Genomic DNA, 15589 nt, shown 5'->3' on the forward strand with positions numbered 1-15589 from the left:
CGTCTGTTTCTTCAGTAGAACACAAATAAAGATGTTTAACTCCAACCATTGCTGTGTGGCAGTCATATAATGTAAGTGAATGGGTAACAAAAAAAAACCAAAAACCAAAAAAAACCAAAAAAAAAAAAACCGCATGCTTACACATCATACACAAAGATCTCTGTGGCTGATGACACATTGATATCTTACAGGTGTCATGAACTGGCTTTTACAATTTTTTTATACTGTTGTCTGAGGTCAACTAATGACATTTGTGTGGTTTTTACATTCAAAAACATCATAACTAATAAGTAATAGCTATTTTCTACACTGGTTTTGAGGGTCTCTCCAAAATGCTGGGTTTTGATGGGCGTGCCGCACTGGAGACTTGGAAGTAAATGCCCACAGAAAGGATTGGATAAGATTTGCATATTTAATGAGCTTCAGCTCCTGTCATATCTATGCCCCTGTCAGTTCAGTTCACATGAGGGAGGGGTTGTTTTGAAAGCAGCAACCGGAATGATTGAAGTACGTCTTTATAAAACAAACACAATGATTTATTTCTCATCCACCCGCGATTGATTGGACTACTATTTTTGGATTAGATATATTAGCCTGCACAATCGTTCGATATAAGCGCTAACCACACACACACACACACACACACACACACACACACACACACACACACACACACACACACACACACACACACACACACACACATCAAGAAAAGAATATAATGAGATTCATCTGACTGCTGGCGGGCTTACGTTTTGGCAGCCCGTCTGGAAAAAACAGCCCCGGGACATTGGGCTATTTACTTACATAAATGTGTTGCACCATTTCTCCTGTCGGATCAAATATAGAAGAAATAGCATTGTGAGATTTGTTTACAGATGATCCCGTAGTGAAATTAAGTGAACACCATGTCTTCCCCACGTCAGCTGGAACTTCATTAAAAATAAAGTTCAACCACACATTCCAAATATAAGGATCCAAAGGAAAGCTTATAAAGCGACTGTGTTCTTTCCATACACTGTAGGTGCTTCCACAACCAGGAATAACGCAATATCTTGCTATAATCTTCAGCATATTTATTGCTGCTGGCTAGCGTGATCCGATGAGTCGGTGGGCGGGGCTACTGAATTACACGTGCTTATTATACTGTAGAGGTGGTGTTTCATCAGTCGATGACGTCAAGATGCGAACACGATCGTTTTCTGGGCCTGGTATGTCTATAAAAGCTTTTCTTTGACTAACAAAGACGTTTTCAGCTCTGAAACTTACAGGATAATCTTATATTACCATGACCTTTTATATATGAAAAGCTCAAGGGAAAGTTGATTTCTCAATTCATCATCCCTTTAAGACACAAAACGATCAGTTTGTGTGAGAAATCGATCCGTATTTATATCATTTTTTACCTCAAACAAAACGCTATAGCCAACAGCCTGGAACGTTATTAATAACTGAATCACTTTGCTTTAGTCCTAGTGGATTATGGAACGCAAACAGATTTTGCTAACGTTTTCTCATGCCTACCTGGCATGACTGACCTCATTCAGCACCACGTTGAGACGCAGCCAGCCGTATCGCTTGCCTGAACATAAAAAGAAAGTGGTTCAGACAGAATTAGAAGCCATGCTAGAGATGGGAGTAATAGAAGAGTCGAGCAGTGACTGGCAGAGGTGGAAAGTAACGAATTACATTTACTCGCGTTACTGTAATTGAGTAGTTTTTCTGTGTACTTCTACTTTTTAAAGTAGTTTTAAAAATCTGTAATTTTACTTTTACTTAAGTACATTTTGATTAAAGTATTGTACTTCGCTACATTTTAAATCACATCTGTTACTGAGTAAATATAAATCATTAATGCAAAGAGGGGAGGAAAAAAACCGCGATCCGGAAATGACTAATATTGAATAGAGGGCGCGGGACGCGGGAGAGAACATGCGCGCAAATATCAGATGGAGACGCACAAGACAGACGTCAGTGACGCAGACCCAGGTGAAAGCAAAATGCCGTCGTGAACTCCTGGCTAGTATGGAAATACTTTGGATATAGAAAAAAAATAATGTGGTGTTGTCCTGGGATATATCAAATTTGCACAAAATGTGGATGCAAATGAAGAAACACATAGAACATGTTCGGGCACATCCCTCTGTGCAAATAAAGCTATGTTTATAACATAGGCCGATTGATTTCTGTGATGCAGAGGGAATCCCGGAATCCAGTCATGAACATTAACTTTACATTATAACGTAGATTTGGCATAATACGTGCAAACTGGAGGATGAACGAAAAACTCGAATGTAGAGCTGTAGGCCTTAGAAATAAATCAAATCGCGACATGGTCTGTGAACATTAAAGCACAAAACATTGCTATATGAATATATGATCTGCTTGTTCTGTCTCTGTGAATGAGCTGCTCCGTCTACTACATATGGACTCTATTATTCTTAAACATTTTTACAAATTAATGATAAAAATAAGTTGTTAATCTAATTCATAGTAATTTATTGAATTTAGTTTATTAGACGTTTTGTTTAAATTTTGATAAACAAAATAAACAAATGGTTTTAAGTTTGTTATAATAAAGCATTTGTTTAACCAAATAAAAAAAGACCAATCTTCTTCATTCATTTAACATCATTTTAACTAGTGATAATAACCATCATTTAATAATAGGTACAGTAAATGTTTAATTTATGTTTTCTGAGATAGTTGTCATATCGTGAAAATCTCATCCTATCACAACCCTACAGGGGAGAGTCCCCCACACCCACTGTTAAAAAAAGGTTAAAAAAAAGTAACTAAGTAACTTTTACTCTGAGTACATTTTAAATGAGCTACTTTTTACTTTTACTTGAGTAAATTTTTAGACCAGTAATTTTACTTGTACTTAAGTAAAATTTCATTGAAGTCACAGTACTTTTACTTGAGTAGAATAGTTTTAGTACCTAAACCTGACGGCTTGGTCCGGTTCTGTGTCGACTATCGAAAAGTCAACGTGGTGTTGAAGTTTGATGCTTACCCTATGCCACGGGTTGACAAATTGATTGATAGGCTGGGTACCGCTCATTTTTATGCCGCTGCCTACCTAGATGATATAATCATCTACAGTGGGGACTGGCAGCATCATATGCAGCATCTGCAAGCTGTCATCATGTTGCTGAGAAGGGCTGGGCTCACGGCTAACCCTGAAGAAGTGTGTAATTGGGCAGGTGGAAGTAAGATATCTGGGCTTCCACTTGGGTCATGGGCAGGTGCGTCACCAAATTAATAAGACGGCAGGGGTTGCGGCCTTTTCCATCTAGTGGACACTTGCATGTATTATTCTGAAATAACCTTGACAGTGATCCATATATATATATATATATATATATATATATATATATATATATATATATATATATATATATATATATATATATATATATATATATATACCTAACATCTGTCTGACAACTTCTTGGTTTTGTAACCTGTAGCCTTCTTGTTGTCAATAACTTGAGTGTTTTTGTCATGAAAAATTAGTATTAATAAAATGAATACAGCCAAAATGTGTCAGTTTTTACGTCATATTAAAAAAATTAATTGCTCTGCTTTTGAAGGACTTTTTTTACATATAATTTCTCCAGCCTTTGAAAAAATTCTCTCACACTTGTCGTTGGCATGCACAAATATTTTGTAGCAAGTACATACAAATGAGGGAAAAATACTGCTCTCTCTTTCCAGTAAGTGAGTGGATCATGCGTTCTGGGCAAAAATGCATCCTTGAGGTACTTTTTCACTTCTAATGTTGCATCAGCTGTTGCACTGTGTCGTCTGGGTTTCACGGATACGGCTATCAAACAGTTCCCATAAACTGCCATGGATTTCTGTTGGTATTGAAGATGATGTTGATGATCATGATGATGATGGGCGTGGTGTTGACATTTGTGGCTCTGAATGAAAATTAAATCAACAATTAGCTACAAAGCATAAACTGACAGCATATATAAAGTATAAGTGATATAATTATTCACATGACATATGTCCATAGAGTTAGATGAAGACTGAAACTGCTCATCAGAAGTTGCTGTGTTTGAATGCATCAGCGAAGCGCACTCCAGTGTGATGTTCTTTTCAGCCTCCTGGGCTTTGGCAGCATTTCCAAAAGCAACATTTTTGAACCTTGGGTCCAGCAGTGTGGCAAGTGCCAAGGCTCTGAAGGACTCATACTCCCAATATCTGGAGTGTAGACCTTCTTGCAGATGTGAGCCTGTTCAAAACATATGAATGTAACAAGTTCGATAGTATGAGGAAGGAAGAGGACACGGGGGTCGGCTGGACGGTTGATGCTTTCTCTTTATTTCTTTACTCAAAACTCAAGTCACACACACAACGTGTGGATTCACATAAACAACAATCACTTCCGGGTCGGCACTTCCGGCTTCCGGTTTCTCAGTCTCTGGGTGTGTGTGGCATCAACCGTCCGGTCTCTCTCTCTCCCTCGTCTCCGGTTCCACCGGTGTTTTGTACCCTCTCCGCGCTCATTACTGGAACAAGAGACAGGTGTTATTAATCTGCTTCCAACCCACTCACTTACAGCTCGTCCCGCGGCTCTCTCTCCCGCTGCAGACCTCGCTGAACCACGCCTCCCTTGCCACATACCCCCACCGCCCGACTCAGGCCAGGGAGCCGTCCGGCCCCCCCCCCCCCCCCATTTCTGGAGAGGAAGTCGGCCACAGCCATCTGAGCACCCGGCCTGTGGACCACCTGGAACTTAAACGGCTGAAGAGCTAGATACCAACGGGTGATCCGCGCGTTGGTATCCTTCATGCGGTGGAGCCATTGGAGAGGAGCGTGGTCCGAACAGAGGGTGAACTCCCGCCCCAGAAGGTAGTAGCGGAGGGTGAGAACGGCCCACCTGATGGCAAGGCACTCCTTTTCGATGGTGCTGTACTTAGCCTCTCTCTTTGAGAGCTTGCGGCTAATGTACAGCACCGGCCGCTCTCCCCCCTCCACCTCCTGGGCCAGGACTGCGCCCAGCCCCGTCCGACGCGTCAGTCTGCAACAAGAAAGGGAGAGAAAAGTCAGGGGAGTGTAAAAGCGGCCCGTCACATAGAGCAGCCTTAACTTGGGTGAAGGCCTGCTGGCATGGCTCCGTCCACTGGACCGTATCTGGTAGCCCCTTTCTAGTAAGGTCAGTCAAAGGGCTGGTGAGGTCCGAATAATTTGGTATAAACCGTCTATAATATCCCGCCAGCCCCAATAACTGCCTTACCTCCTTTTTGGTCTTGGGTCTCGGACAGGTTGCAATCGCGGCGGTCTTATCAATTTGGGGACGCACCTGTCCATGACCCAAGTGGAAGCCCAGATACCTTACTTCCACCCGCCCAATCGCACACTTCTTCGGGTTGGCCGTGAGCCCCGCTCCTCTCAGCGACCTCAAGACCGCCCTGACATGCTGCATATGCCGCTGCCAATCGTGACTGTAAATCACGATATCATCCAGATAGGCAGCAGCATATGCGGCATGGGGACGCAAAATCCTGTCCATGAGGCGCTGGAAGGTAGCGGGTGCCCCGAACAAACCGAAAGGAAGCGTGACAAATTGGTGCAATCCAAACGGCGTGGTGAAAGCTGTTTTTTCTTTGGACAATGGAGACAAGGGGATCTGCCAATAGCCCTTTGTTAAGTCCAATGTCGAATAAAAGCGAGCCGTGCCCAGCCGATCAAGCAACTCGTCAACCCGCGGCATTGGATAAGCGTCGAATTTGCGACACTGCATTCACCTTGCGATAGTCCACACAGAACCTGACCGAGCCGTCGGTCTTAGGGACCAAAACTATCGGGCTCGCCCAGTCACTGTTGGACTCCTCTATTACTCCCATATCGAGCATTGCCCCTAATTCCTCCTGAACCACCTTTTTCTTGTGTTCAGGCAAGCGATACGGCCGGCTGCGAACTACCACGCCCGGCTCGGTCTCGATATGGTGCTGAATTAAGTTGGTACGTCCCGGTAGGGGCGAGAACACGTCGGCGAACTCCGCCTGTAATTTTGATAAATCAGTGAGTTGGGACGGTGAGAGATGATCTCCCCCAGGGGCCAGCCCGACCGATTGTGCTTTGATGCTCGCCTCTGGCCCGAGATCATCCTCTCCCCCGATCACCGTTGCCAACAACACTGATTCCACCTCATTCCATTTCTTAAGGAGGTTGAGGTGGTATATTTGACGTGCCCCGTTCCTATCGGATCGTATCGTATCACTTCATAATCGAGGCCTTCGATCTGTCGTGCGACCTCAAACGGCCCCTGCCACTTTGACATTAATTTAGAGCTCGACGTAGGGAGTAGTACGAGCACTTTCTCTCCCGGTGTGAATTTGCGTAGCTTCGTACCCCTGTTATATGACCGGCTCTGGCGGTCCTGGGCTTGCAACAAATTCTCCCTAGATAGCCGCCCCAAGGTGTGGAGCTTTGTTCGCAAGTCCAGCACATATTGAATTTCATTCTTCGCCAAAGAAGGCCCCTCCTCCCAAGTTTCTCGCAGGACGTCCAGCACCCCCCGTGGCTGGCGCCCGTAGAGAAGCTCGAAGGGGGAAAACCCCGTGGAGGCTTGGGGGACCTCCCGCACGGCAAATAAGAGGGGTTCTAACCACCTATCCCAATTTTTGGCGTCTTCCTGTACGAACTTACGGATCATGGATTTAAGTGTGCGATTAAACCGTTCGACCAAGCCGTCCGTTTGTGGGTGATAAACGCTTGTTCGAATGGACTTAATGCCCAATAATCCATATAGTTCGCTTAATGTACGTGACATAAACGCCGTGCCTTGATCAGTGAGGATCTCTTTTGGAATCCCCACCCGGGAGATTAGTCGAAACAGTGCGTCCACAACACTCTTCGCTGAGATGTTGCGGAGGGCCACTGCTTCCGGATATCGTGTTGCGTAGTCCACGATACCTAACGCAAAACGATGGCTGCGTGCGGATCGCTCTAATGGCCCGATGAGGTCCATCGTAATTCTTTCGAAGGGGACCTGCATTAATGGAAGTGGGCGCAAGGGCGCTTTTGGGGAGGCCAGTGGATTCACCAACTGACATTCAGGACAAGACGCGCACCACCTGCGCACGTTGTCATGAATTCCTGGCCAAAAAAATCGGGTCATTAAGCGATTCAGTGTGGCCGCCTGTCCCAGGTGGCCCGCCATCAGGTTAGAGTGAGCCGCCTGGAAAAGCATTTCCCGGCGGCTCTTTGGTACTAATAATTGGGTTGTATCTACCTTTGTTTGAGTGTCTTGGGTCACTTGATACAACCGATCCTTAATTATGGCAAAATAAGGAGACATGACGGGCAAGGCGGGTTGGAGAGACTGGCCGTCGATAGAGCGGACCTGCTGGAAGGCATTTTTTAGGGTCTCATCTTGTGACTGCTCCAGAGGGAAGTCATCGCGGTCCGAGAGAATCAGTCTCTTGATCCCGCTCGGTTCCTCTGGAGCTGTCCCCAAGGGTCCCGTGTCAGTCTCGCCAAGCTGCACTCGCGCCGCCCCGATCCTAGCCTTGTTCTCCCAAGCGGCATCCGCACATAACGACCCCAATAAAGCCGTAAAGGCGGGCCAATTCGTCCCCAGAATTAGCGGATGCCGGAGGTGTGGACTAACCGCCACCTCAACCCTATGCTTTTCTCCCCTAAACTGTATCGTGACTGGGACCAGCGGATACTCCACCACATCCCCGTGCACACACCGCACCTTAACCGCGCGGCCGGTATCCAATGCCCCAGGCTGCATCAGGCTTTGATGGATCGAGGTTTGGTTACATCCTGAATCCACCAAGGCCTGATATGTACCCCCCTTGATACTCACAGGAATTTGGTACTCTCTTCTGCTTGATCGGGGGTGGTCCGCTGGATGTCCGGGACCCGGATCATTGTCCCGACGTCAATCATCGGACATCGGTCCACAAAATGGTCCGGGTCGCCGCACCGCCAGCAGGCCAGCCCAGGCCTACCCGCCGCAGGGGAGTGGGTTGGAAAATGAGCGCGGAGAGGGGGTGGAACCGGATCCATTATCCCCACCTGACCCCAGCAGCCCCGCCCCCCTGGGCGGGGCCCTCGAACTCCCGAAGTGCCCAGGGCCTATTCCACCCCGGCCTCTGGGGGGAATGCGAGGAGGGCCCGGAGGGCGGGACCTAGGGAGAAGGACAGGGCGAGAGGGAGAGACAGAGGGGGGAGAGAGAGAGGGAGAGGTTAATAGGGGTTCGCCGACCCCCGGGCACGCCACCAGGTGGTCCTCCGCCAGGTTGATGGCCGTCGTCAGCGACGTGGGCCGGTGGCACTGGACCCACTCGGCAGTCTTCTTTGGTAGCCGAGCGATGAATTGCTCCAGTACCACCAGATCGACAATGTGGTCCACGTCGCTTCCACCGGCCAGGAGCCATTTGTGGCACGAGTCCCGGAGCTGTTGGGCCATCGCGAAGGGACCCGCTGAATAATGGCCCTCTTCAGGTCTTCGTAGTCCAGGAGGTTCGCCACCGGCAGTTGTTGGGCGGCCGCCTGGGCTTCTCCCGAGAGTAATGGTATCAGGCGCACCGGCCACTGTGCCCGGGGCCACCCGCAGGCCTCTGCGGCCTTCTGGAAGAGATCAATGAAGGCCTCCGGGTCGTCTTGTGGCCCCATCTTATGCAGGGGCACGTGGACCGGTGCGCTGGCCAGCCCGGCGGCCTCGGCGCGAACCTCCCGATCGATCCAGCTCCGGAACCTCTCGCGGTCCTCTTGCTGGCCTTGGACTATGGCCGCGAAGCGGCGCTCTTGGTCCGCCCGAAGGTCCAGCATAGCCTGATGTTGATCCTGGTGGAGGGCCGCGAGGGAGGTGATGATGTCCGCAAACGGCGAGGCGGAGGGCGTTTGCATGGCGGCGGCGCTGTCCTGCTTCCTTCCCGGGTTTCGGCACCAGTGTAACAAGTTCGATAGTATGAGGAAGGAAGAGGACACGGGGGTCGGCTGGACGGTTGATGCTTTCTCTTTATTTCTTTACTCAAAACTCAAGTCACACACACAACGGTGTGGATTCACATAAACAACGATCACTTCCGGGTCGGCACTTCCGGCTTCCGGTTTCTCAGTCTCTGGGTGTGTGTGGCATCAACCGTCCGGTCTCTCTCTCTCCCTCGTCTCCGGGTCCACCGGTGTTTTGTACCCTCTCCGCGCTCATTACTGGAACAAGAGACAGGTGTTATTAATCTGCTTCCAACCCACTCACTTACCGCTCGTCCCTCGGCTCTCTCTCCCGCTGCAGACCTCGCTGAACCACGCCCCCCTTGCCACAATGAATTATATTATGTACAACAATATGACATTTATAGCCAATTACATAGAATGGTCATTGTGGCCTACCTAATTGTATAGTTGATTCCGGTGTTGCATGTCCTTTTTTCTCTGCAAGCTTGTGCTGCAACATCTTGTAGTTTGGTATAAGTTTCGAAGCTGACACCCTCTGTTCCTCTGACAACTCAACTCCTTTTTAAAAGGTGTCAGTAGTGACAATGATTCTTCAATAATGTCATACTCAAAACTTGTCAGAGGAGCAATATCAGAGCAGCAATATCAGAGGAGCATATATCGGTCTCCTTTGTATCGTTGTACCTTCTGGTGACCATCGTTTTTAGCGCCTTCCGGGATCGGAGAACATAGCTTGGATCAAGCTTGTTCATAAAGGCCATGAAACCCTCATCCTCCACCACCATGTTTACAAGAGCCTCATCCAATTCCCTCTGTCTGCCTTTTGAAAGAAGATAAAGATAAAAGATGAAACGCATTTCAAGACAGACAAGTTGCTTAGACGGCCCAGCAGTGTCAGTAGCAGGCCTAGGTACAGCAGGAATGTTACCATCCTCTGCACCCTTAATGGCAGGATGAGTGTTCCTCAAATGGCGCATTATTATGATGTATTGTTGCAGTAGACTAGCTGCCTATTACAAATCATACATCTCACTTTATTGGGAGTTTCCAAATGGAAATGCTCCCACACCACAGATGTATGACATATCTTGTGTGGAGCCTCCATATCTATATATCAGCTATGAATGTGCGGTTTGTTCCCACCTCTTTCAATCAAAGCTTCGAAAGTTTCGTCAGGCGCACCTGATGAAACACTTTGGCGCTTCATTTAGCGGTAGTCATGTGACATGAGCGTTTCAAATCACAGTTCACAGCAGGGTTTCGAAACATCTGCGCTTTGGGATCTTGACACAGCGTCAAAACGTCAGTTTTGCGTCAGTCATCCCCAGTTAATCATTGATTTTGAAAATGCTCTGAATTGAAGCATTGTTTTGCAAGCTAGAAGAACACACTGCACCCATACGGAAATGTAATATATGTCTATATATGAAATATCTATATATGCGATATATGTGATATATAAAGTAAAAACATATATGAAACATATTAGAAATTGGAACAATTCCATATATTGACATATAAATGTATCCCATATATTATATATGTATAATACATATTTTGACATATAGGTCTCATATATGAAATATCCTAATATGCAAAACATCTGCGCTTTGGGATCTTGACACAGCGTCAAAACGTCAGTTTTGCGTCAGTCATCCCCAGTTAATCATTGATTTTGAAAATGCTCTGAATTGAAGCATTGTTTTGCAAGCTAGTAGAACACACTGCACCACATTCGGATTTTAAAATGTGATTGCATCATATTTATTTAATTAAATAGCCTTTGAATTTTGCAGTGTCCAAAATATAAGACGGCATACAACAATCATAATACGCTTGTTATACAATAGCCTTCCATACTGTAAGGCATTGGTGTTACATTTAAGAAAACGTGATTCAAAATACATTATTTTGAACACATCTATGAATACTCGTAATTGCAAGTATAGTTGCACTGTCTAGCCTATTGTGACCGAGCTTATGCGTCAAGTTGAGAAGTATTGAAACAAAGGTATTGATTCAGCTGATTCCAACTAGTGGCTGATTGTTTGGCGCCATTGCATTGCCATCATTTTAGTGGTCTAGCCTCACAATTCATTCACTCGGTTTACCAGCAAGTATGTTTATTTTTCATCCCCACAGCAACTACGTGCATGTCTGTAGTAACTTACACAGAGGTGGCAAGAAAAGCTTAATGTGTACCTTATACATCATAAGACAAGAACTGTTTTAGTTCTCCCTGTTGCAAGTCTGTGTGATGTGCACTCACACTGTCCGAGCTCTGTTCTCACAGCTGACTCTCTCATCATGGTGCTCCGTTATTAACAGAAAATCACTTATTGAAGTTTATGAATCAATTAGACCTGTTAGAAAACAGAATCGTGATTATGAATCGTGGCAAATGACACAATTACATCTCAGGGACAAGCAAAAATATTTGTTTACCATGAATTCTGATGGAATCGGCCGAAAGCGGGTTTAGGGTAGTGTATAAATATGAAAGGAAAAGATTTTAGCATTGTAGAATTGCTTCGAGCAGCGTTGAGTCGGAAACTGCTGGAAATGCCCATGCTGCCCATGCTGATAAACTGTCAACAAAATGGAGGTAAGCCGGCTGCGTATATACACACTTCTTTTGTTGATTAGCTGAGTACTCTCCACCTGTGTCAATTATTTGATCATGCTCCTCCTGAACCTTGTTTAATAAAAACATAATTTCATGTTAATCATTAAAGTGATAACCAGGACTGTTATAAACCTAAATATATACTTGATTTAATTGAAAAGTGTATCCAAGTAGTAATAATTTGTTGTTTGCTGTCATAATGATGACAGTAGTGCACCACTGTTCCGTGCTCTGGCGCGGTTAGCGCTTGCACTGCATGCAAACTGAGCTCAAGCCCAACTGAACCACGCTCTGGCCCACCTCTTGTGGACCAGGGCCGGCCAAACAAACTGCGCCAGGGCATGGAACAGAGTACTCACACTTGTCAAACGAACCGGGCTTTGGGGCTCAAACACGCTTGGGCACAGTTCAGAGCACCGTGAGTACGCCGCCGCCTTTGGTTGCAATACTGATTGCATATGTTGCACTTTGCTGTTTCGGCATTCGCTTTTATAAAGTGTAGCCACACTTTAGACCTCTTTGGCACTGTAAAACGACGCGGTACAACATATGAGAAAAAACAACTACACTTTTGTTGTGTGACTGCGAGTATCTTCAGAAATCCTCCGTCACGTGGTGGTGGACAGCCAATCGCTGGTGCTTTAGGTCCTTACATGCAACGCTACAGGCTCACACAGACACAGCTGCTTGGCTTTTGGAATCGAAATTTGGTACTGAAAGAAATCATTTTTTGGTACTCATAGTATCAGAGTTTTTCGTTCGATACCATTAAAGTTCACGAAATCACTGTTCGGTGCCCAGCCCTAAAAGTAAATAGTGTGCCACAAAATAAAAAAGTTTGGGAAACACATTTTGCTAATGTTAGTGTGGCAAGCCTGACTAGTCAACTTTTCCAAGTCTAGCCGTGACTGGATCATCCATGACCGATCGGCAACATGCAGAGAGAACCTGCTTACTAGCTTGATTCTCTCCTGCATCCAGTTTACCGTTTAATCACACACAACCCCAAGCCTAAAAATTGTTAGCTATCAATATGTGTTAGTTAACTTGACTAATGTTAGCTAGCTGTTTACAAGGTAATAATAATAATAATAATAATAATTCATTACATTTATATATCGCTTTTCTACTCAAAGCGCTTTACATAATGGAAGGGGGAATCTCCTCAACCACCACCAATGTGCAGCATCCACCTGGATGATGCAACGGCAGCCATATTGCGCCAGAACAACCACCACACACCAGCTGATTGGTGGAGAGGAGACAGAGTGATTAAGCCAGTCAGTGTATGGGATCCTGGGATTTTTAATGACCACAAAGTGTCAGGACCTCGGTTTAACGTCTCATCCAAAGGACAGTGCTCTTTGACAGTACAGTGTCCCCGTCACTATACTGGGGCGTTTCACACAGACCACAGGGTGAGCACCCCCTGCCGGACTGACTAACACCTCAACCAGCAGCTACCTGGTTTTCCCAGTTGGTCTCCCATCCAGGTACTGATCAGGCTCGGCCCTGCTTAGCTTCAATGGGAAACCAGTCTTGGGGTACAGGGTGATATGGCTGCTGGTACATCCTTTGTGGAATCCTCTGAAATCCCTTGACTAACAATAGTAACATCAACTCCCAATACGTTTAATCAGATTTTAGGGTGAAGACGATTAGAATCTCCCTTGACTTCAGTGAAAGAGCTTGCGCATTCTTTTTTCCCGCAAAGAATACCAATTTTCCATTGGTTTGGAAAGCAAGGGTAATAAATACTTGGAGCAGGCATGGAGAAATGTATCAGAGTAAAAAGCAAACTTTGTCTTCAATATTGTAGTGAAGTAAGAGTAAAAGTAGAGGCAAATAAAACAAACTCAAGTAAAGTACAGATCCAGAAAAAAAACTTAAGTAACAAAGTATTTTTACTTCATTACTTACCACCCTTGCTGTACAGGACAATCAGCATATGACAAAGTTCAGAAAAGTGATTAGAGAGCAGACAGAGCCGTATGCGGTTTTCTCAGCACCACAAGTTAAACCAAGTAAGACTGTTCCACCAGTGGCTCTTTCAATAAGGCAGGACAACATATTGTGCATTTCAGTTTCTCCCAACCATAAGTAATAGGAGTGAACCGTCTTTGTATATCTAGTCTTTTATTTAAATCCAAATCTGGATTTTAAATCAATAAATGCTATGTTCAGATAAGCTTAAAGGTGCCCTAGAATGAGTTAAAACGATTTGTTAAATTGTTCTCTGATATCTACATAGAGGGTATGTGGCTTATTTAAGGGCAAAAATTGTCCAGATACAGTTTTACAGGTCCATTTAAAATCCTATAAATTGTCCCTAGGATATAATGCTGTTTTTGCCTTATTTGGAAGGGTCATGAATATTAAATGTTGAGCTCTGCTCTGATTGGCTTATTTTAGCAGCTCACACAAGTTCAGTTGTTCAGCAAAGCGTCTTGTAAGTCCTGACAGAACACAGACTGACTGAATGACACTAAGAAGAAAATCTCAAATAGTGATTGCTAAAATACAGGTTACTTTTTTATTGGTGTTTTCAGATCGTCCACAAGCATGAGCGCCACTACCTCACTTTTCCCCAAACAAAACCAAAACCAGTGCTTTTAGTTTAAGTTTTTATTTTTTTAAATACATTTTATACTCATCGTTTTTCGTCAACGATATTGCATGTTTATATAAGGGTAATCACAATGTAGGCTACACAGTGACTGTGAAATACATGTACTCTGAAATACATGGAGGGAGATGTTAACCACCATTTAAATTGTATCTGACTACGCCACTCTGGTGGGGGGCCAGGGAAAATAACTTCCAGTAAAAGACACACAGATAAGTTTCACCAACTGAAGGCAAAGAATTAAAAAGAATTTTGCGCCAGAACGCTCACCACACACCAGCTGATTATAAAACCCAGGGCCAGCAATAGTGGGAACCAGGCAGGCCAGCTGCAACTCGGAGGTCATCAAAAACCCACCTCAAGTCACAAAAAAGCAAACACCACACACCCACCAAAGGGAAGTTGTATCAGCACACAGTACACTGTGAAACACCGCAGAATGAAGCAGCTAGCCTCCCTAGTTCCACTCACTACCTCACAGGCCCTGGAAAAAGAAAGAAAACCATTAAAGAAAACAACAATCAATAACAATTCTTCAAAATCCACCAAACACCAAAATGATACAGTTACTGTTGCAGCTCTAACACTCAGGCCTCCAGAGGACACCACATAGGCTGATAAGCTGCCTTGGGACACATCCGAAGCCCACTTTACAGCTCAGACGACTCGTAAGCACCAGAGCAGTACACAGTCCAAATGACCGTCAATGACACGATCAAAACCAGAAAAGACCCGTAAGCAAAACAGCAGCTGCGTCACTTGAGATGACTAGTCAGAAACTTGACTTAAATGTTCCCCTTTAACCAAAGAGTATATAAATTAGAGAATTAGAAGCATTTCAACACAACAAATATGAAAGACAAGAGCGACATACTCACGGATGATGTCAAACACTGAACGCACAGCTGTATGGTTACTCACTACCAGTGTCGCAATTTGATCTAGCAACCAGCATTCACAGACACCTGCCCTTGTTGCTGTTACTGAGAGCAACACACAATAAATAATAAAACTGTGCTGGTTACAAGTTAAGCATTAAAACATACCTGCAAGTTAACTCCGCCACAACGGCAAACACCACCAGCTCCGCTCTAAATTAAGCTATAAATAGCGCATATTAGCCTCGTGATATGCATCACTACACAAACAAAAACTCTACATACCTGAATGGGAAATGGAACGGAAACGGCAAGGAGAGGGAGAGAGAGAAGCAACTCAAGTCACACCCATACCTACCCGTCAAAATAAGGGTCCTTAAATAGTGCAGTTACTATCACCCAATTGGTCCACCAACTACACTCCAACCAACCAATAAGATGACGCGACTCATCCTGCCACACAAGCATGCAAAAACATACTTAATTTCTCAAAAATATAAATATATATTTTTTACAAAATGATTAGAAGCC

At 45.0% G+C, this 15589-nt stretch overlaps 1 long non-coding RNA gene across 1 annotated transcript; it reads right to left on the reverse strand.

The window, feature by feature from the left end:
• Positions 1-3590: 3590 nt before the first annotated feature.
• On the reverse strand, positions 3591-9564 carry LOC137093543 (uncharacterized). The gene is made up of 3 exons (XR_010908483.1): positions 9364-9564; positions 4011-4246; positions 3591-3929 (listed from the first exon to the last, which is right to left on the reverse strand). It is a non-coding gene; the product is annotated as an uncharacterized lncRNA (long non-coding RNA).
• Between the last annotated feature and the right edge of the window lie 6025 nt (positions 9565-15589).

This window comes from Pseudorasbora parva, chromosome 12 (genome assembly GCF_024679245.1).
Source record: "Pseudorasbora parva isolate DD20220531a chromosome 12, ASM2467924v1, whole genome shotgun sequence".
Lineage (NCBI taxonomy): Eukaryota > Metazoa > Chordata > Actinopteri > Cypriniformes > Gobionidae > Pseudorasbora > Pseudorasbora parva.